The sequence below is a fragment of the Rana temporaria genome, chromosome 7 (genome assembly GCF_905171775.1).
Source record: "Rana temporaria chromosome 7, aRanTem1.1, whole genome shotgun sequence".
NCBI lineage: Eukaryota > Metazoa > Chordata > Amphibia > Anura > Ranidae > Rana > Rana temporaria.
The window spans coordinates 125,744,490-125,765,844 of record NC_053495.1 but is presented as its reverse complement, the minus strand read 5'-3'; the positions used below and the strand labels follow the sequence as shown (position 1 = coordinate 125,765,844).

At 41.6% G+C, this 21,355-nt stretch overlaps 1 protein-coding gene across 5 annotated transcripts in view; it reads left to right on the top strand.

Annotated features, from left to right (window-relative positions):
* The window catches only part of LOC120945616 (glyoxal reductase-like), a 206,597-nt gene that overhangs the window by 146,125 nt on the left and 39,117 nt on the right, over window positions 1-21,355 (top strand). The window lies entirely within an intron of this gene.

The following is a 21,355-nucleotide window of genomic DNA, read 5'->3' as shown; positions in this document are numbered from 1 at the left end:
TTATTACTGTAACCTTGTAATTGCCAGGACAGAGCCAGTGTGTGAGTCTACACTCTGCCAAACACTTTGGCAGACATATATTATGGTGAATGCCAAAGGTTAACATGGCCTTACATTCCACTATCCTTAAGCCTCGTACACACGACCGAGGAACTCGACGGGCGAAACACATCGTTTTCCTCGTCGAGTTCCTTGTCAGGCTGTCAAGGAACTCGACAAGGCAAGTTTCTCCATTCCCGTCGAGGAAATAGAGAACTTGCTCTCTTTTTGGCTCGTCGAGTTTCTCGACAGTTTCCTCGACGAAAATGTACACACGACCAGTTTCCTCGGCAAAAAAATATCTCCCAGCAAGTTTCTTGCTGGTTTTTGCCGAGAAACTCGGTCGTGTGTACGAGGCTTCAGATGAGCTATGGCCTGTTCATTCACTTCAGCATATTTTCTTGAAACAAGACCAGATACTAAGTTAGACAAACTTATTAGAATTTATATGAAAGCAAATATTCTTATCAATGTCTATCTCTATGGAATCTTGGTCTAAAATATGGGAATCAGTCAAATCTTGGGTGGACATACACAAAACCCGGCTTGAGAGCACACACACTGCTTTCTTTGGGGGCAGACACAGAAGAGGAGGAGCCAATATCGCTGGTGGGGGACCCCAGAAGGGGAGGTTCAGGGGCCGCAGGTGAGTATAGGATGTTTATTATTTTGATAAAAAGAAAAAAAATGCCTTTACAAAAGCTTTCAGTGAATTAGAAAAAACTGGGCTGACTTCAATCATTTAATTATGTTCATAGAAAAATCCTGTTGTTTTTGTTGCTTGTATATAATTGGATATTGTTTGCAAAGGGGATTTTCACTTAGTTTTACATTATTCCCTAAAGACAGTGAAAATTTACTTTGCAAAGTAAACATACACTACATTACTTCAGTAGATCAATCCTATTGTGTATGTTAACATGTCTTAATCTTTTTCAGAGAAGCTGTATTTAGAAATCTGGAACAGAATTCCATTTTGAAAAAATGATTTCTTTATCTGCTTCACTATTGTTATAGTTACTCCTTAAATGAAAAGAGTTGAGCGACTATGCAAATAATGAAAGCTATGTTAATGAATATGTAAACTCTCCATTAACTTCACATGGAAATGTGGATCTGTCAAACTTTTGTTTAAAGGTCATTATATTCAGGGATGCCAACTGTCCCTGAATAAGTTCCTTCCTGCCATTTACACTTGCCACATGATATGGTGATGTAATTGGTAACAATTTACTTCCCCGGGGATTCCTTTGTATTAGAGATCTATGTATCAAAGTTTTAATTCTAGGGTCATAAGTGCATAACTGTTTTATAAAAGCACTCATAATGAGACAGTTTTCTGAGTTCTGACCTAACCCAAATTGCAGGGTATTTTTTGTGTATGCTGTGCCAGTAAGAAAAGGTGAAAATGATTGTATAATTGACTGATTTCTAAAGTGTCCATGAACCTTTTAGAGCATTACATTGGAAAGTAAGAAATATGGCACAGTAAACAGTACTAATACAATGTGTATTACAATATAATTGTAATGCAATATGGATACACAAACACTCTGTTACAATAGAAAAGAACAATCTATTAAAAATCTAATTGCAAACAAGAACATTTTCCAGCCACCCATGTCACTTGAATTTTTATGTAATAATTCAAAATTGATCAAAAAGATAATCCGTCAACTTTAAATACCAGATTGAAAAACTTGAGTTAGTCATTGTATCGGGTTCTCGTGTTAATATGCGTTAGGCCAGCATTGTGTGTATTAAGGATTTGCTTAACCACTTAAGACCCGGACCATTATGCAGGTTAAGGACCTTGCCCCTTTTTGCAATTCGGCACTGCGTCGCTTTACCTGACAATTGCGCGGTCATGCGACGTGGCTCCCAAACAAAATTGGCGTCCTTTTTTTCATACAAATAGAGCTTTCTTTTGGTGGTATTTGATCACCTCTGCGGTTTTTATTTTTTGCGCTATAAACAAAAATAGAGCGACAATTTTGAAAAAAAAAATGCAATATTTTTTACTTTTTGCTATAATAAATATCCCCCAAAAAGATATAGAAAAACATTTTTTCCTCAGTTTAGGCCGATACGTATTCTTCTACCTATTTTTGGTAAAAAAAATTGCAATAAGCGTTTATCGATTGGTTTTCGCAAAATGTATAGCGTTTACAAAATAGGGGATAGTTTTATGGCATTTTCATTAATAATTTATTTTTTACTAGTAATGGCGGCGATCAGCGATTTTTTTCGTGACTGCGACATTATGGCGGACACATCGGACACTTTTGACACATTTTTGGGACCATTGTCATTTTCACAGTGAAAAGTGCTATAAAAATGCACTGATTGCTGTGAAAATGACAATGTGAAGTGAAGGGTTTAACCACTAGGGGGCACTAAAGGGTTAAGTTTGCCCTAAGGGAGTGATTCTTACTGTAGGGGGCGTGGCTGTAGGTGTGACGTCACTGATCGTGGTTCCCTATATCAGGGAACAGACAATCAGTGTCACTGCCACACAGAAGAACGGGGAAGGTGTGTTTACACACACCTCTCCCCGTTCTTTAGCTCCTGTGACCGATCGCGGGACACCGGCGGCGATCAGGTCTCGCGGGCGCGGTCACGGAGCTTTGGACCGAGTTGTGAGTGTGCCGCCGGCAGTGCGCTCGCGACCCTATGGCTGGGCTCTTAAAGGCAACGTACAGGTACGTGCCTGTGCCCAGCCGTGCCCTTCTGCTGACGAATAACGACGTGAAGGGGTCCTTAAGTGGTTAAGGTTTATGTGTAGGCAAATAAATGTATCCAGTACATCTCTCCAATACATTACACATTTTCACATTTTTGTCTTTTTGAAAGCTGGAAGTACAGAAAAGTACTCCTTGATCATGCCAGAAATCCAGTGAGCTCATCATTTCCTGTAGTAAGCTCACACTGTTACATTGAAGTCTTAAACAATGTTACCAGCCATGTTCAGTTCTCCTCTATGTTATAGAGTTGTGGAGAGGTGGAATTGTTCTGTGTTGTGTCTTAACATTTGTTCTGTCTTAGGGTGATAATGATGCGCCACCACGGACACAGTGCAGTGAGTGAGCATAGTCACCCTACAACAGGAAGTACAGTCAGGATCATTAGATTAAAATGAAGGGAAATAAAGAGAAAATTAATGGTAACTGGTAATATATTATTACATGCATATACATATACCATTCTTGGCTAATGCTCATGAAGATGGCATCGATTGATGTAGACACTTCTACTCTAGTGATCTCCACTTGCTTGTTACCCCCACTCCAAACATCTGCCTGTTGCATTTTAAGCACATGAGCCATTTTCCTGAATGAATGCAAAGCATTCTCCGACTGGACAAGGTGAAGTGTGTGATGTCACCCCACACCTCTTCAACATAAGAAGTATGTTGTGTATTAGGTTCCACTATTGAGTCAAGGGTCTTCCATCTCACAAAATTAAGTTGTAGTGCAGTAATACTGTATATCCAGTGTCTCCAGTTATTGTAGAATTGATCATGGTGACCATTCAGATTCTCTGTTGACTCTTCTATGCTTTTTAGTTATTGTATAGCATCTACTTACTCCCGGAGGGGGGGTATAGAAGATTTTCAATGTCTGGGTATAACGGCCTTGGCAGCAATCAAGACAAAGCAAAGTGTTGATTTTTCTTGGCAGTTGCTATATTGTTAGGTAAAATACAAGGAAGTGTGATGTGTGCATTGAGTAGAAAGGAGACAAACTGCCCCGAGTTTGGTTCGAGCAGGGTTCAAGCAAACATTGAAGAGGTTCAGATAGCAAAGCAGAACCTCAGGAGCAGTGATCTTTTAAAAGCACTGACATTTACAAAGGAAAAAATTGTTTTACATTGGGGACAGATGACTCTCCTGTCTCCTTTTTTTTTTTAAAGAAAAAGACACACAGACTGCAAAGGTCCCCCAAATACATAGCAGATCCCTAATGGTCTTTTGTGCATGGTGGTGGATCTTTTGAGGAGTCTGTTTTTTTTTATTTATTTTTTAATAATTTCTTTGTAAATTTAATTTTTGCAGTAGCACATCCTACAACAAGAATGAAACAATTTGTATAGAGTCCCTACCAAAATGCATACCAGACCCTTTGAGTCTGGTATGTATTTTAAGGGGGATGGTTCCTTAGCAACCATTGACAGCAGAAAGCTGTCACGTTTGTCCACGATGAATGCCTTAAACATTCGGTGTTTGGACAAACATCCAAACTGACTTTCGGACTGAACACTGAGCCCATCCCTGTAAGTTGTGATTGTCAGGTGGTCATATACATCAAATAGAGTAGTCTAAAAAGAAGTAAGTTGAGAGTGTGCCCACTAAATGTGTAACTTCCTGATGGAGAGCTACATTTGCAGCATATGTCAGGGGTTTGAGAAAAAGTGGAGTGCAGCCAACGCTGGTAACGATACCAACTAGTGAAGATTTTAAAGTTCCTTTCTTGTCCACGGCTATCCATGGAGAGCTTATGAGTCTAGCCCCTTTATTGAAAATATGGGACTCACGAGTCAGAACAAAAACTTAGACTCATTAACCGAGAGGCTGCATCCCAGTTTCTGATCCCATTCAGATATGTAATAGGGGTGATCAGGACTTGCGTAGAATATAGGGTTGCCACCTTTGCTTCGAGCCAAACCCAAACATTTAAGCGGCACATGGAAAAAGAACATTTCTTTAGTATACATAACAAATGAAAGCAGAATGTAGTACAAATAGATGTAAAACGATAGGTCTGGTCATTAAAAATTTCTTCCAGCCAAGAATTGCTCTCTCATCAGAGTGCCCCCTTAAATTAAGTGTCCTCTTCAGAGTGCCCCCTTAAATCAGGTGTCCTTATCAGTGTGCCCCCTTAAATCAGGTTTCCTCATGAGAGTACCCCCTTAAATCAGGTGTCCTCATCGGAGTGCTCCTTAAATCAGGTGTCCTCATTGGAGTTCCCCCTTACATCAGGTGTCCCCATCAGAGACCCCCCTTATATCAGGTGTCCCCATCCCCTACATCAGGTGTCCCCACCAGAGTCCCCCCTTAGATCAGGTGTCCCCATCAGAGTCCCCCCCTTACATCAAGCTGCTCTTTCCACTGAGTCCCCTTATAACAGCTAACCCATCTTAGAGACCAACCGTGGGTTTTTAAGGGGAGTCGCTAATAAAAGTTGACTCTGATCTAATGGAGGTCTGTAGGGGGGGTGCTGATATAAGGTGACTCTGATCTAATAGGGATCTGTATTGGGGGGTGCTGACTGCTGATTTAATGGTTGGTCAGCAACCATTATATCAGCAGTCAGCATCACCCATTAGAGACCCCCATTAGCTCACAGTCCCTTATATCAATGCCCCCCCTTCTCTAGAGACCTTTGAGTTTGAGTGTCTGAGTTGCCACACTGGCTCCATGATCCACAGTGACAGGACAGATTTACCTGATGGGACTGGAGGTATGTTGTGTCTGGGAGTCAGGTGGACAGAAACCCGGGCACAAGTTGCAAACCTGGACTGTCCAGGGAAATCTCATACGGGTTGCAACCCTAGTAGGATTACAAAAGCGTGTAAAGCAGGGAGACTGGATGGTCTCTCACTATGCAACCAGATTATGTGTAGGTGCTATAGCTCTGTATAGGGAGCCTTTGCAATGTAGAGAGTGGTGGAAATCTCTGGTTTGAAAATAAGTGAGCCAGTGACTTGGGAAATCCTGGATTTCCTATAATGGGGGTCATAGGGCCAACGTAAAATGACAGTTTATACATCTTAAGCAGTGAGTCATATTTTCAATAAAGGGGCTAGGCAAACAGGAAAGGATTTGTGAGGAAGATAAAACGAAGGGTTTATCCATGGCAAAGAAACAGGAAGGATAGAAGATAAAGATGCTTCAAGCTGGACCCCTGCATTATGAAAAGCACTGAATATTCCATCAATTAGCTGAGTTAAAAGTGACGTCTTATTTTAAGCTCCACATGAGATAGACCCATCCCACCTTCTAGTTTACATTTGATAAGAATGGTATAGTGTAGGCAAGCTGAGGAGTTAGCCCAGATCTAACAGGAAAGGGAGCATGTAAGAGAAAGAAGGATTTTGTGATTTCTATAGTGACAAATAGGGATGGGCTATTTGTTCGAGTTGAACATGAGTTTCACTCGAACTTTGTCAGTTCGCCGAACAGAAAACAATTTGGGGTGTTCGCGGCAAATTCGAAAAGCCGCAGAACACCCTTTAAATGTCTATGGGAGAAATCAAAAGTGCTAATTTTAAAGGTTAATATGCAAGTTATTGTCATAAAAAGTTTTAAAAACTGAAGTCATTTAAAACTGATTGCGGCTATAATAAATTCCCGGGTCCTGACAAAATTGCTAATTTTAAAGGCTTATATGCAAGTTATTGCCATAAAAAGTGTTTGGGGACCTGGGTCCTGCCCCAGGTGACATGTATCAATGCAAAAAAAAAAGTTTTAAAAACTGCATTTTTTTCGGGAGCAGTGATTTTAATAATGCTTAAAGTGAAACAATAAAAGTGAAATATTCCTTTAAATCTCGTACCTGGGGGTGTCTATAGTATGCATGTAAGTAGCGCATGTTTCCCATGCTTAGAAAAGTCTCTGCACGAAATGAAATTTCTAAAGGAAAATAAGTCATTTAAAACTACTTGCGGCTATAATGAATTGTCTGGTCCTGGGAATACAGATAAAATTTGAAAAAAAAAAAAAAAACAGCATGGGTTACCCCTTAGTCCATTACCAGGCCTTTTGGTTCTGGTTTGAATATTAAGGGGAATCCTGAACCAAAAAAAAAAGCGTGGGGGTCCCCCCCAAATTAGATTGGTGTCTTACCAAGTTGGGGATGTAGCTTTCGTCAAATAACAAAACTGAAACTTTTTGTTGTGAAAAAGTGCAAAAGGTGCTTGATTGGGTAAGCATGTGCCCAAATCTGAACAAAGGATAAATCTTATAAACATGTTGCAATATAAGCCTGGTGATTAACAGCAAATAATTAGTAAACTGTTAATTTAGCACGTAATAAATAATCCTCTAACTATTCTAATACAGTAAAACCTTGGTTTGAGACTAACTTGGTTTGAGAGCATTTTGCAAGACAAGCTAAATTTTTAAATACATTTTGACTTCATATACAAGCGATGTCTTGATATAAGAGTAGTGTCATGTCACAACTGAGTATAAAAGAGAAGAGAGGCGCCTCTAAGTGTAGCAATATGGTTACATTTAATGAAGGTACAACATTTGGCAACATATTGCTACACTAAGGCCGCGTACACACGCTCGATCCAAACCAATGAGAATGATCCGACGGACCGTTTTCATCGGTTCACCGCTGAAGTGGCCTGATGATCTGATGTGCGTACACACCATCAGTTCAAAAACTGATCGGGTCAGAACGCGGTGACGTAAAACACACAACGTGCTGAAAAAAAAACGAAGTTCAATGCTTCCAAGCATGCGTCGACTTGATTCTGAGCATGCGCGGGTTTTGAACCGATGCTTTTGTGTACTAACCATCGGTTTGGACCTATCGGGCAGCGGTCCATTGGTTCGATTTTAAAGCAAGTTCTAAAATTTTGGACCGAAGGACAACGGACCGATGGGCCGTACACACAGTCGATTTGGACCGATAAAACTGGACTTCAGGCCGTTTTCATCGGTTTGGACCGACCGTGTGTACGCGGCCTTAGAGGTGCCTCTCTTTTCTTTTATACTCTGAAGCTCCTGCTGGATTTTGCTTCTAATCCCCTTGTGGACATTTTATGGTTACACAACTTGGACACATTGCTATAATCTTTTTATATGGACTATAAACTGAAGAACCTATATGTAAATGGTTGTGGAACAAATCATCTGAGTTTTCATTATTTCTTTTGGGGAAATTTGCTTTTGATATACAAGTGCTTTGGATTGCAAGCATGTTTGCGGAACGAATTATGCTTGCAATCCAAGGTTTTACTGTTATAAAGCAATCTACATTTATGAACCTAATTAAATAAAAAATCATACAATTCTAAATTAATACTCCAAACGAAAAGAAAATGCAGGAACAGACAGTCAATTGGTACTTATGTCATCAAGCTTTTGATTGCGTCAAGCAGGTTGTGCATCCCTATACAAGTCTATGGAATGCAAAGCCTGCCTGACACAGGTTCAATTGAAGTCAACTACTCATCAAATACAACTGTCAGTGAAATCTTAATGACCTTAAAAGCTTCTCAAACTGACAAAAGTCCAGAGAAGCCTTTATCTTCTTCTGGTCTGCCTTTGGCACATTTAACATGGATTGTTTAGTATTGTAAATTATGCTTTGCACTTAGTACACAGCTCCTGTTTATTGAATGAGACCAGTGGAATTTTCTTTTTAATCATTTGATAATTGTTTTTGGCTTTCCACAATGGGGTTAAACTGAAGGATGTTAAGCAGCCTCATAATAAACAGCCCAACCTCTCAGAAAATCAATAGCAAATTTCCCACACTTCCCCACAGCCCTCTTGTCAGCAGGGGAAGGATGAAGGATGCAAGATGAAAACAGTCTGCTTCAGATTATCTTATCTCATCAATCAGAATCATTAATATAATGAATAATGTTTAAAAAACAAATTAAATGCTTACAGTTGATCAGTGTGTTGTACATTTTGAGGGTAATTTCAGCAGCCAGAAATTCCTGTCTCATTCATAGAAATCGAGCATGTTTGTGATATAGTGTATGTGTCCCAGGAAGGAGTACATTTGTCAGTATTTTGTTTGTGGTATACAGGCTTAGCTGATTGCAGATTTGTAAAATGCCTTAAACATCCTAACTGAATAACATTTAGTTTACTTGGGCACTGTGTATCATACACATTTTCTTATTTTACTATTAAATAAATACTGTTTTTACCCTTTTTCATCATTTGTGATATATCAGCACTGCTGATATCCTGCATCATCTTTGTAGCCACTTCCTGTCACTTCCTGTCTACATGCATGCACTGCAGTGATAGCTGCATGGCATTTCTCAGGATAGGTCTCTGGTTGATGACAACAGGTGAACGTTCCAGTCTAATGTGCATCGGTATGGCCACTTGTTGACTTCATTGACAACATGTGACAGGGTGGCCACATAGGAGAACAAGTTGGAGATAGGATAGAGTGTTGTAATCCTAAAAAAAGGAAGTGGCAAAATCACCAAGTATTATTTCTGTTACAATAGTTTTTATTGAGAAAGTATTTACAAGCGTCACAAAATAGAGCGGCAAACAATCCTTGCCCTGCTCAAATCATTTGGCACTACAAAAACATAGGGAACAAATGGGAAGGGAATTGGGGGGAGGGAGAAACTAAATTGAGGCAACTAAATTGTAAACAATATCGCAAAACATTAATGAAATAGTCTTCAAACAATTTAACTTTTATCTCACGTTGTAGACAATTATTCTCTCCATTATCAGAACACAATGCATGGATAATGTGACTCCCACTACCGAACAATAAGTAAAGTAGGGGGTAAAATGGGGGAGAGTGGAAAAAGAAAATAAGTAATAAAAGTAGAGAAGAAAAGGTCAGTCAATCTGGGAGTCTAAGCCAAACGTTTACGGAATCGACACTTAATGTGTGGGACCTGCAAGTAGGCCAGCCAAGGAGGCCATATTGCCTCTAGAGTCTCTGTGAATATATACCACAGTCAAATATCTAGGCTACTGGCCTGTCCTCAGTGGGACTATTCTGTCCTATGTGGATAACTGGTTGTAGCTAACTTCCTGTTCTGATGCCTGTGCGTGGCTCTGACGGACAAATCTCTCTTTTCATCATTGAGTTATGATCTCTCTCTGTCTGGGTGGAGCACTAACACTTGGTAATTAAGCTACATGGACACTGTCTGTCTGTCAGTTATGGGCTTTCTGTTTCTGCTCCCAATATATGTGTTTGTTGTTTTTATTTCCACTCCGATGTCGTTGATTGGTATCTATGTCCAATAAATTTGTATATTTTCACATAAATACTGTTTGTGGTCCATTTAAAGTCCCAATTTGAGGAACCTTATTTTACTGTAAAAAATAAGTGCACTCTCATCCAAAAACAGTCCACCATGTATGTAAAGGTGTGCCTGCCTGGCCACATCCTCTGAAGCAGGAGGCTGATGAGCCCAGAAACATCTTCAAGAGGCATTCTGGAACTAGGTACCAGCTAGCATGCACTTTAAGCTAGCCTCAACCAAAGTCACATGTAAAACGCCTTTGTGAATACATTTGTTCCATTTGTGCAAGTCCTCCGCCTCAGGAGATATGTCCAGATCCCTCTGCCAGGCCAACTGATAACTCAACTTGATCGTAGTGTTGGAGAGTAGTTTATATGGCATGGAGATGTCCCCATTTAAAGAGACCTCCTGCATGTACTTATTTTCAAACATGGTGCATACTGCTAGGTCAGGGCTGGATTGCTGTAGCGATTTAAGAAAATTATAGATTTGCTGTAGATGGAAATTTTCAGATTGGGGCATCTTCAGACTGTTAACGAAGTGTGATAGCGGACATAACCCTTTATGGTCAATATAGTGTCCAATGCGGTAAAGACCCTTGTTTATCCACCAGTCAAAGCCTACAGCTTGCATTCCTGGTGGAAACAAGGGGTTGCCAAAGCTAAGAGCCACTGGTGTTTGTGGCGAATGTAATGGCCATCTCCTACAACCTGTATCCCATAGATGAATGGAGTGGGAAAGCATAGGGCATAAAATTGCTTTACGATATCACGAGGGAGTCCAAAGCACCAGGTCCTTTGAAAGCTGTGCCGCTATATAATATTTCCTAAAGTTTGACATTCCCAAACCTCCTTAGAAGTGTACATTGTGGGTCGTGCTATTCTGCTTCCCTTAGTATCCCAGATATACCGGAAGATTTTCGATTGAAATTGCCACGTTGCATCAACAGGGACCTGGATGGGCAAAATTCTGAAATAGTACAATATCCTGGGTAGGACTGTCATCTTTACTGAGGATATTCTCCCCATCCAAGACAAGTTCATATCAGACCTTGCCTTCACGTCCTCCAAGGGTTTTGCAAATAATGGCGGGTAGTTTTCCTGTGGTATCTGGCATCAAGCTGTCAGTAGCAGATCCTTTTAAGGCTGTTTTTACACTGAGGCGCTTTGCAGGTGCTATAACGCTAAAAACAGTGCCTGCAAAGTGCCTTGAAAGAGCCTCTCCTTTCACTCCAATGTGAAAGCCCTCTGGCTTTCACACTGGAGAGGTGCGCTGGCAGGACGGTAAAAAATGTCCTGCTAGCCGCATCTTTGCACCCCGCTAGTGGCCGAAAAGCACCGCAAAAAAGACAGTAAAGCTGACCGCTGACGCCCCCAGCGCTTAGGTGTGAAAGTAGCCTTAGTCCTGTAGATTGCAAAGTGTGGCCTTAGTGGAATAGACCTGTTTTTCCAGCACATCCCACAGATGCTGGATTGGATTTGGATCTGAAGAATTTGTAAGTCAAAACCTCAAATTTGTGTTCCTCAAACCATTTTTGTAGTGTGGCAGGGAACATTATCCTCCTGAAAGAGGCCATTGCCATCAGGGAATACCCTTTCCTTGGTCAGCAACAATGTTTAAGTCGGTGATACTTGACAAAGTAACATGCGCATGAATTACAAGACCCAGGTTTCCCAGCAGCACATTGCTCAAAGCATCCCACGGCCTCCCCCGTCTAGCCTTCTTCCCATACTGCATTCTGGTGCCATATATTCCCCAGGTAAGCAACACACATGCATCCGGCCATCCATGTAATATAAAAGAAAATGTGATTCATCAGACCAGGCCACCTTCTTCCATTGCTCCGTGGTCCAGTTCTGGTAATCATGTGCCTACTGTAGGAGATTGTGGCTGTGGACACAGGTCAGCATGGACGCCCTGATTGGTCTGTGGTTGCGCAGCCCCATACACAACAAACTGTGATGCACTGTTTGATCTAACACCATTCTATCGGGACCGGGAATAACTTTTCAGCAGTTTGAGCTACTGTAGCTCTATTGGATCGGGCTACATGGGACAGCATTCGCTCCTCACAAGCATCAATGAGCCTTGGCCACCCATGACCCTGTTGCTGGTTTTCCTTCCTTGGACCACTTTTGGTAGGTCCTGACCACTGCAGACCAGTAACATCCCACAAGAGCTGCAGTTTTGGAGTTGCTCTGACTCTGTTGTCTAGCCATAACAATTTAGTCCTTGTCAAAGTCCCTCAAATCCTTATGCTTGGCCAGTTTTTCTGCTTTCAACACATCAACTTAAGGGACAACATTGTCACATGTTGCAAATATATTCCACCCACGTTCAGCTGCCATTGTAAAGAGATAATCATTGTTATTCACTTTACCTGTCAGTGATCATAAAGTTATGACTAATTGGTAGTATATAATGATAAACAGTTGATCAATGAATTAATTGTTTCAAATGATGCTTGCTTGCTAAAAAAACTCTGTAAAAGTGTATCTTACACTTAGGCTCGATTTCCACTAGTGCGACTTGTCATGCGACTTGGGACTGCAAAGTCACATGACAAGTCGTACCCCATGATTTCCAATGAGTACCGTTCAGATCTGCACGACTCCAAGTCACAGCGACTTCAAAGTAGTCCCTGCACTACTTTGGTCCCACTTTGATGCGACTCGAGGTCCATAGAGCTCAAGAATACACAGGCATTGCTTCAAGTCGCATTAAAATCATGGCAAAAATCGTAGTAAAATCTCAGCAACAAATCGCAGCAAAATCGCAGGACTTGGGGGTTGCAATAGTGAAAACCTAGCCTAAAGGTGGGCAGTCAGGAGGGGGAAAAACTACGGCTCAGATGCATGTTTTAACCTTCCCTCGGCAGCCCATGTGAAAGAGGCCTAATAGTACTGTATGAGAATATTTGAACATGACTGCATATCGACGATAAGTCATGTCCTGAGCTGTACATCTGTATAATGTATCCAGTAATTCGATAAATCTGGTTTATATCTTCCCTGACTACATTAGTAAGAATATTGCAGTTTTTTCAATAAAGATATTATAAATCATCGGTTTAAGCAGATGGTAATAATTTGTCTTTTTTTTATGTCTGGAAAGAGCTCAGTGGCTCCTGTGTCGTCATCAAATTTTTATTTTAGTATTCTTGTATTTTTTATACCGTGATCTGATGTCCTCAGACTGACAGTCTGCTCCAACACGTCTGAAGATAACCGAGAGCTGAATCAGAGTCCGAGGATATTATCCTCCTAACATATTGTTAGTGTTCTGTGTGAACAGGATTCTCCCAGACTACTAACAAAAAATCCATTGTTAATAGTCAGTGAAAAGAGCTGAGATTTACTGACCTAATCCTGGGAATATCTGTAGAAGCAGCCACTATAGAATGAGATGCCTGCACATAAGGTCATGTGTATGAGATTGCCGAGTTTTCTCTGATAAGACCTTGCCAAGGTTAACTTTGTAATACAAGTTTGTTTCATGCAGCTATATTGTTATTTTGCCAATTCATAGTAAACCGGTTACAGAAGAAGTAGAAACAATTGTAAACTGCTCATAGATTTTCGACCTGTTGGAAAATCTTTATGACTAATTACTGTATGAGCATTTCTAATTCTTTAAATATATATGTACTGCGCTCCTAGGTGAGTGAATAAGTGATGTCTCTGTGCTGCTACTTTACATAAAGATAACCAAACAGAATAGGTGCCTTCAAAAACACATATTTCCACAGTAGCGCAATAATGTTAATAAATCAAACCTTGTGAAGATTTTTTAAATAAAATGAAAAAAGTCCATATAAAATAGAACTTATAGAAAAAACTGCAAACTCAAGTCCTACAAAGTGTGAAAAAATAGGTGTAGCTAAAAAAATCAAAACAGTACATCATATATATACCACCAAGGTGATCTGTGCCGATTCCACTCTATTAAGAATAAAGCTCACCAAATGTTGTTGTCATTCACTCTCGTGTCTGGCAGATCGCGCTTTTTTATATTCAGGTCGCCAAACTCAATCTAGATGCAACACCAATCAACTCATGTAGGGACAAAAGTCGAGACAGAGCCTCCAATAGTGTAAAAACCTTTAGGTACCCACTTTATTTAAAATTAATGCACTTACATCACAGTAGTATCAAAATCGCCATCACAATTAAAATCAATAGAATTTAGGGTGTCTCAGTGCTGCGATCTCACCATCCTCTCGTCCGCACTTCCTGGGTCACCGTATCGGCATCAAATCCAGTTGCGGTTTAGCCACACCTTGACATTTTTCGTCACTTCTGACTTTGTCACAGGGGGTCTTTTCTCATTTTATTTTCATTTTTTTCACACAATTTGGATTTGATTTATTTACATTATTGAGCTACTGTGAAATGTGTGTTTTTCAAAGCGTTTCTGATGCTTGCTTAAGCCCTGTACACACGATCGGTTTGTCCGATTAAAACAGACCGATGGACTGTTTTCATCGGACGAACCAATCGTGTGTGGGCCCCATCGTTTTTTTTTCCATCGGTGAAAAAAAACTAGAACCTGTTTTAAAAATTTTCTATGGATAAAAAACCGATAGAAAAATCCGATCGTCTGTGTGGAAGTCCATCGGTCAAAAATCCATGCATGCTCAGAATCAAGTCGACGCATGCTCTGAAGCATTGAACTTAATTTTTCTCAGCATGTCGTAGTGTTGTACGTCACCATGTTTGGACACGGTCGGATGTTTGACCGATGGTGTGTAGGCAAGACTGATGAAAGTCAGCTTCATCAGATATCCAATGAAAAAATCCATCGGATTAGATTCCATCAGATATCGGATCGTGTGTACAGGGCTTTACATCCTTGTTAAATCCTGCGTTGCCCATTTATCAAAGATCGATCACAACGCAGCAGCTGAGCTATTTATGGGCAGCTTTAAAGATACCCTGTCGCTAGACCGTTTTGTTTCAGCAACAAATTCTCCCATAAGTTTATATGTGCATTTAACATATTTGATGCATATTTATGGTCGAAGCCCTTTGGCCAGGATGGATGTGAACCACGTGAACGTGCCATAAGACTTACATCATGAAATGGACCTGAGGTGTGCCCTGGTCCGCTGGTCGGTATACCAAAAAAGGGCGCATACCCAAGATAAGTGATAGTTGTTTGAGGAGAGAAATAGATTTGAGAAATGCCCTGAAAAAGGGGAATGGGAGGGAGGGTATCGAAAGGGTCGCAGGACAGGAAGCATAACAAATCTCAAGATTGCAAATGATACAAAAAGGTTTGAATAGTACCTGTGACAGTGAGCGGGAACCGCCGATGAAAGACCACGAAGGAGAAGCCACAATGCACCTACGATCGAAATGCACAGACTCACGAACATGAGGTCAGCTGGGAAGAGTCGGCCCAGTGACATGTAGTATCGTGCACCAGAACCGACAAAGACCACAGGTGAGTGGGCTGCTTAAATACCCTCCGGACTCCTCCCATAAATTCAGGCCACCATTCTGGCCTTTTTATTTGCAGTAGAACCTTTGTTTGAGAGTAAGTTTGTTTGAGAGCGTTTTGCAAGACAAGCAAAATAAAAAAAAATTATGCCTTGATATACAAGTGATGTCTTGATATAAGAGTAGCATCAAGTCACAACTGAGTATAAAAGAGAAGAGAGGCGCCTCTAAGTGTAGCAATATGGTTACATTTAATGAAGGTACAACATTTAGCAACTCACATGGTTAATGATTAGAAGAGGCACATCTAAGTATGCAGGCATCTGGGGTAAAGCTGTCTACATAGACCATCCTCTGCACCGCCATTGACGTCATCCCTTCCACTCTGCGCTCCACAAGCCCTTAAAGTCTCACCTTCATATTGCTCTACTGCAGGGTAGTCTTCCCGGTCATGATGGCAGACTGACAGCGGTGAGAGCCGGTGGTGCGGGGGATGTCCTATGTGGAAAGCTTTACCCCAGATGCCTGTATACTTAGATGTGTCTCTTTTAATCATCAAGCATGTGCGTTGCTAAATGTTGTACCCTCATTAAATGTAACCATATTGCTACACTTAGAGACGCCTCTCTTCTCTTTTATACTCTGTAGCTCCTGCTGGATTTTGCTTCTAATCCTCTTGTGGAGGCTGCCATTTTTATATGGACTATAAACTAAAGGACCTATGAATAAATGGTTGTGGAACCAATCATTTGAGTTTCCATTATTTCTTATGGGAAAATTTGCTTTGATATACAAGTGCTTTGGAGTACAAGCATGCTTCCGGAACAAATTATGCTCGCAATCCAAGGTTTTATTGTATATGTAAAAGCCTCACTTGTGTAGACAGCCAAAAAACCTTAAGACTGCCACTCGGTGCTCCAATATTGGATATGATTTCAGCAGCCCCAGCCTACTGAAAGCTGCCCTTCAAGTGACACTCTAATACCGCATACACAAGATCGAAATTTCCGATTTGGACTTTTTCCATCAGACTTTCCGATCGTGTGTAGCCCCATCTGAGTTTTTTCATTGGAAATTCCGATGAATTACATCAGAGTTTAGATAAAGAACATGTTCTTTTTTTTTCCTATGGAATTCTTTTGGAATTCCGATGTGATTTGGCCGGGCAAAAGCCCGATCATGTGTAAGCGGCATAAGGGTGTATTCACACCTATGAATGTGCCCCGCTGGCGGTTATATGTGAGAGCCCCAGTGGCGGTTCCCGAGATTAGCTGCGAGTAGGCAGCTCCATTAAAAGCAATGGGAGGCCACCATTTCTTGCAGCTAATCATGCCCACTCATATGTAATTGTTCATACTCCGATCACATGCAAGTGATCAGCCCTGGACACAGGTCGCATGCATCCAGGGTCAATCATTTGCATGTGATCGCAGCATGATCGATTACATGCAAGTGGGTGCGATTAGCTGCGGGAGCTGGCAGCCTCCCATTGCTTTCAACGGGGTAGCTAATCGTGGGAACCCCCCCCCATTGGGGTTCTACAAATTAATCACTGGCAGGCGTGAATGCACCCTAATTGGATTCTCCTTCAGGCCTTTGTCGGCTGCTACATAAAAAGGTTATGTAAGAAGGGGTGGAGGAGCTGGGCCATCACAGAGAGTAATTAGACACTCCCAAAAGAAGAGAGAGCCATGACATACAAGGGGGAAGGGGGCTATGCTAGGAAATGGACTCTTCCTGAAGTAGTCCTGTCATGCCTTTGGCCTATAAGGAAATACAGTAATATCTTTTGGACTTGTAATTCAAATATTGTCCACTAGATGTCACTCTTAACAAAGGACTGTTGATGGACAGTGTTCTATGGTAATGTACATTTCCTGTTGTGTTACTGAAAACTGTCTTCACTTCCTATCAAAACTCTTTCATCTTTTCCATGGGACAGTCCACATGGAGTCAGCTAAGCCTGCACCACATGTTTCCTAGGTCCTGATCCTCCTAAGGCAGCATCGCTGGTATGATAAAGACTGGTTACCTATATGTCTAGTAGACATTTGTTTGTGTTCATATAATTCTTATATGTTCATTTCTCTGTTTATCTCTAGTTTCACCATTATTCATATGCATCTTATATGGCCACCACCTGTTCATCGTAATACAGATCCGAAGTTACAGACAGTCTGGGTATTTAGGATGCAAGGTTTAAGCTGTATGTTGAGCTACATACGCGCCAGGGGCAAACGTGTAGCGAGAACAGAACAAGTCCATTTCTTTTTATCTAATTCAATGGCACATTGCAAGTGAATAAAACAATATTAATGGGAAGGAAAGCACTGTAAGTTAGCAACTAGCTGTTCTTACAGCTGTCAAAGGCTGTAGAATGCAATAGTTTTTATTTTTTTATTCTTGTTTTCCCATTGATAATTCACCTTAATTCGTATTCTAATTATGGTTGTCACTGACATCTCTCCTGCGAGATCACAAAATGTACATGCATCCTTCTCGCAGCACAGGGTGATCTTCACATTAGTGTTTGTTTTTCAGGATCTGGAAAACTTTGACATTTGTTATCCTTTAGATCACTTTTCTTTTCCCTCTGGGACTGGCTGTGTTTTTGTATCTGGGAAAGCAAGAAGACAAAACAACACAGCACCTGACAGTACAGTACAGAAACCTTCATGGTATGTATACTGGCAGCAAGACCTATCTCCACTCCAATCTAGACCCAAGATACGCAGATACTTTTCATTCTACATATAGCAGAGATTGTGAATTTCTGTTGAAATTGCAATGTAAACATGTTCTAGGAATTATGTTCTTGGTGTTTAATATGGATCTTTAAAAGCACACTGGCTGCAACTTTTCAAGTTTCAAAGCTGAAAATGATTCAAAACATAGCCTCTAAATAAATGATCACTAATTTGAAGATTATGAGCTAGATTCACGTACCTGGGCGCATCTTTTGGCCGGCGTGGCGAATCTCATATGCGTTACGCCGACGTAAAACAGGGAGCCCAGAACAGTATTCTCAAAGGAGTCGCGCCGTACGTTGCGCCGGCGTAGTGTAAATAGGCCGGCGTAAGCCCGCCTAATTCAAAGTAGGCAGGTAGTGGGCATGCTTCATTTAAATTAACCGTGACCCCATGTAAATGAGCGGCCGATCGAACGGCGCATGTATCACGTCGAATATACGCCCAAACATACAACGCCTCAATGCCTATGAAGTGAACGTAACCTACGCACAGCCCCATTCACGTACGACTTACGTAAACGACGTAAAATTCGACGCTTGTTCCGACGTCCATACCTTAACATTAGCTGCGCCTCATATAGCAGGGATAACTTTACGACGGACGTACGCCTTACGTAAACGGCATAGATTACAGCGACGGGCGCAAGTATGTTCGTTAATTTCGGCGTATCTAGGTCATTTGCATATTCGACGCGTAAATCTACGGAAGCGCCCCTTGTGGCCAGCGTAAATATGCACCCAAGATACGACGGCAACTTACGTCGGTCGGCTGAAGCCATATTTCAGGCGTATCTAGTGTTAGGAATCAGGCGCATAGATACGACGGCGCATCTGTTCACTTACGCTGCGTATCTGGAGATACGCCAGCGTAAGTGTTCTTTGAATCTAGCGCTATGTATTTAGAGCTGAAATCCATGCTAAACAAATAGTCTAAATATAAAAGTCATGTATTCATATAGCCCACGTGCATGGCTTCAATTTTGCTGTATTCATGAAATCGGAGATGTGGATGCCCCTGCTGACACCACCTGGCTCAAAAAAAGTAAATTATTTAACCACTTGCCTACTGGGCACTTTTATTCCCTTCCTGCCCAGACCAATATTCAGCTGTAAGCGCATTTTGAATGACAATTGCACAGCCATGCAGCACTGTACCCATATGACAATTTAATCATATATTTTTTACACAAATAAAGCTTTCTTTTGGTGGTATTTAATCACCACTGGGATTTTGAATTTTTTGCTAAACAAACCAAAAAATACTTTTGAAGGGGAAAAAAAATTGTTTTCATTGTTATAAAATTTTGCAAACTGGTAATTTTTCTCCGTCATTGATGTGTGCTGATGAGGCTGTACTGATGGGCACTAATAGGCTGCACCGAAAGGCACTGATGAAGCGGCACTGATCGGTGGCACTGGTAGGCACCAATCAGGAGGCACTGATGAGCCTGCACTGATAGGCGGCATAGAAGGTCACTGAAAAGTGGCACTGATAGGCGGCATTGATAGGCACTGGTATGTGGCACTGATAAGTGGCACGGGTGGGCAAATGTTGGGACCGATGTCCCTTTTACAGAAGCCGGTTATCAGCTTTATTTATTTCTCCTCACGCTGCCATCGTGGCTGACAGATCATCACGTGGTAAAGGGCAACTGTGATTGCCCTTTACTCCAATCTGTGATCAGCTGAGTCCGAAGGTCTTGGCGATCCCAGAGTGTGCCGCCCGTGCACTTCAGGGGGGCGTGCGGGCAGTGCAAGCACAAATGGACGTCCCTCAGGGAATTTTAAGCCTGCACTGTAGCCTTCTTTCAGCTATAGCATGGACGAGAACAGAATAATACATTTTGGTCAAAGAAGCTGGGTAGAAAAATGTTGACCAAACAGCACCTGCAACCAATCAGAAGCAGGCACTGTTTGGGTATTTGGATCTGGGTGCTGGCTGTCAGAATACAATAGCCAGCGGGGCAAATTAGTTCATCCATGCTGTTTAGTTTGGATTTAGGAATCTGTTGGGTTAACTGTTTCCCAACCGGCTCATTGGGGAACCCAATACGCGTGGCCGGTGGGCGCGATCGCCGCCTGCCATGTGCCAGCACGGGGATTTGTGTAAACGCACAAATCCCTGTGCTGTCAGAGGTGTAGAAACAGCGATCTGTCATCTCTCCTAGTCACTCCCCTCCCCACACAGTTAGATCACAGTGAGGGAACACACACTTAACCCCTTGAGCACCCTCTAGTATTAATCCCTTCCCTGCCAGTGACATTTATACAGTAATCAGTGCATATTTATAGCACTAATCGCTCTATAAATGTCAGTGGTCCCAAAAATGTATCAAAAGCAGATCACCGCCATTACTAGTAAAAAACAAAAAGGCATAAAAATGCCATAAATCTTTCCCATAGTTTGTAGATGCTATAACTTTTGCGCAAACCAATCAATGTACTCTTATTGCATTTTTTTTACCAAAAATATGTAGAAGAATACATATTGGCCTAAACTGATGAAGAAATTTTGTTTTTAAAAACATTTTTGAGGATATTCATTATAGCAAAAAATATTGGGGCAGATCCACAGAGATCTGCACCGGCGCAGAAGTCAGCGGCGTAGTCTATCTCCCGCGGTGTAAGGGCGCCTAATTCAAATCGGCGAGTAGGGGGCGTGTTTCATTTAAATGAAGCGCGTCCCTGCGCTGAAAGAACTGCGCATGCGCCGTCCCTAAATTTCCCGCCGTGCATTGCGCTAAATGACGTCGCAAGGACGTCATATTTTTTAACATAGAAGTGAATTACGTCCATCCCGAATCACGGACGACTTACGCGAAAAATTCAAAATAAACGTGGGAACGACGGCCATACTTAACATGGCAAGTCTAACTATACGCCGCAAAACAGCAGCTTTAACTATACACCGGAAAAAGCCGACTAGAGACGACGTAAGAGAATGCGATGGCCGCGCGTAAGTTCGTGGATCATCGGAAATAGCTAATTTGCATACTCGACGCGGAAAACGACGAGAACTCCACCCAGCGGACGCCGAAGTATTGCATCTAAGATCCGAAGGCGTACGAAGCCATACGCCTGTTGGATCTAACCCAGATGCCGTCGTATCTTGGTTTGAGGATTCAAACCAAAGATACGACGCGGGAAATTTGAA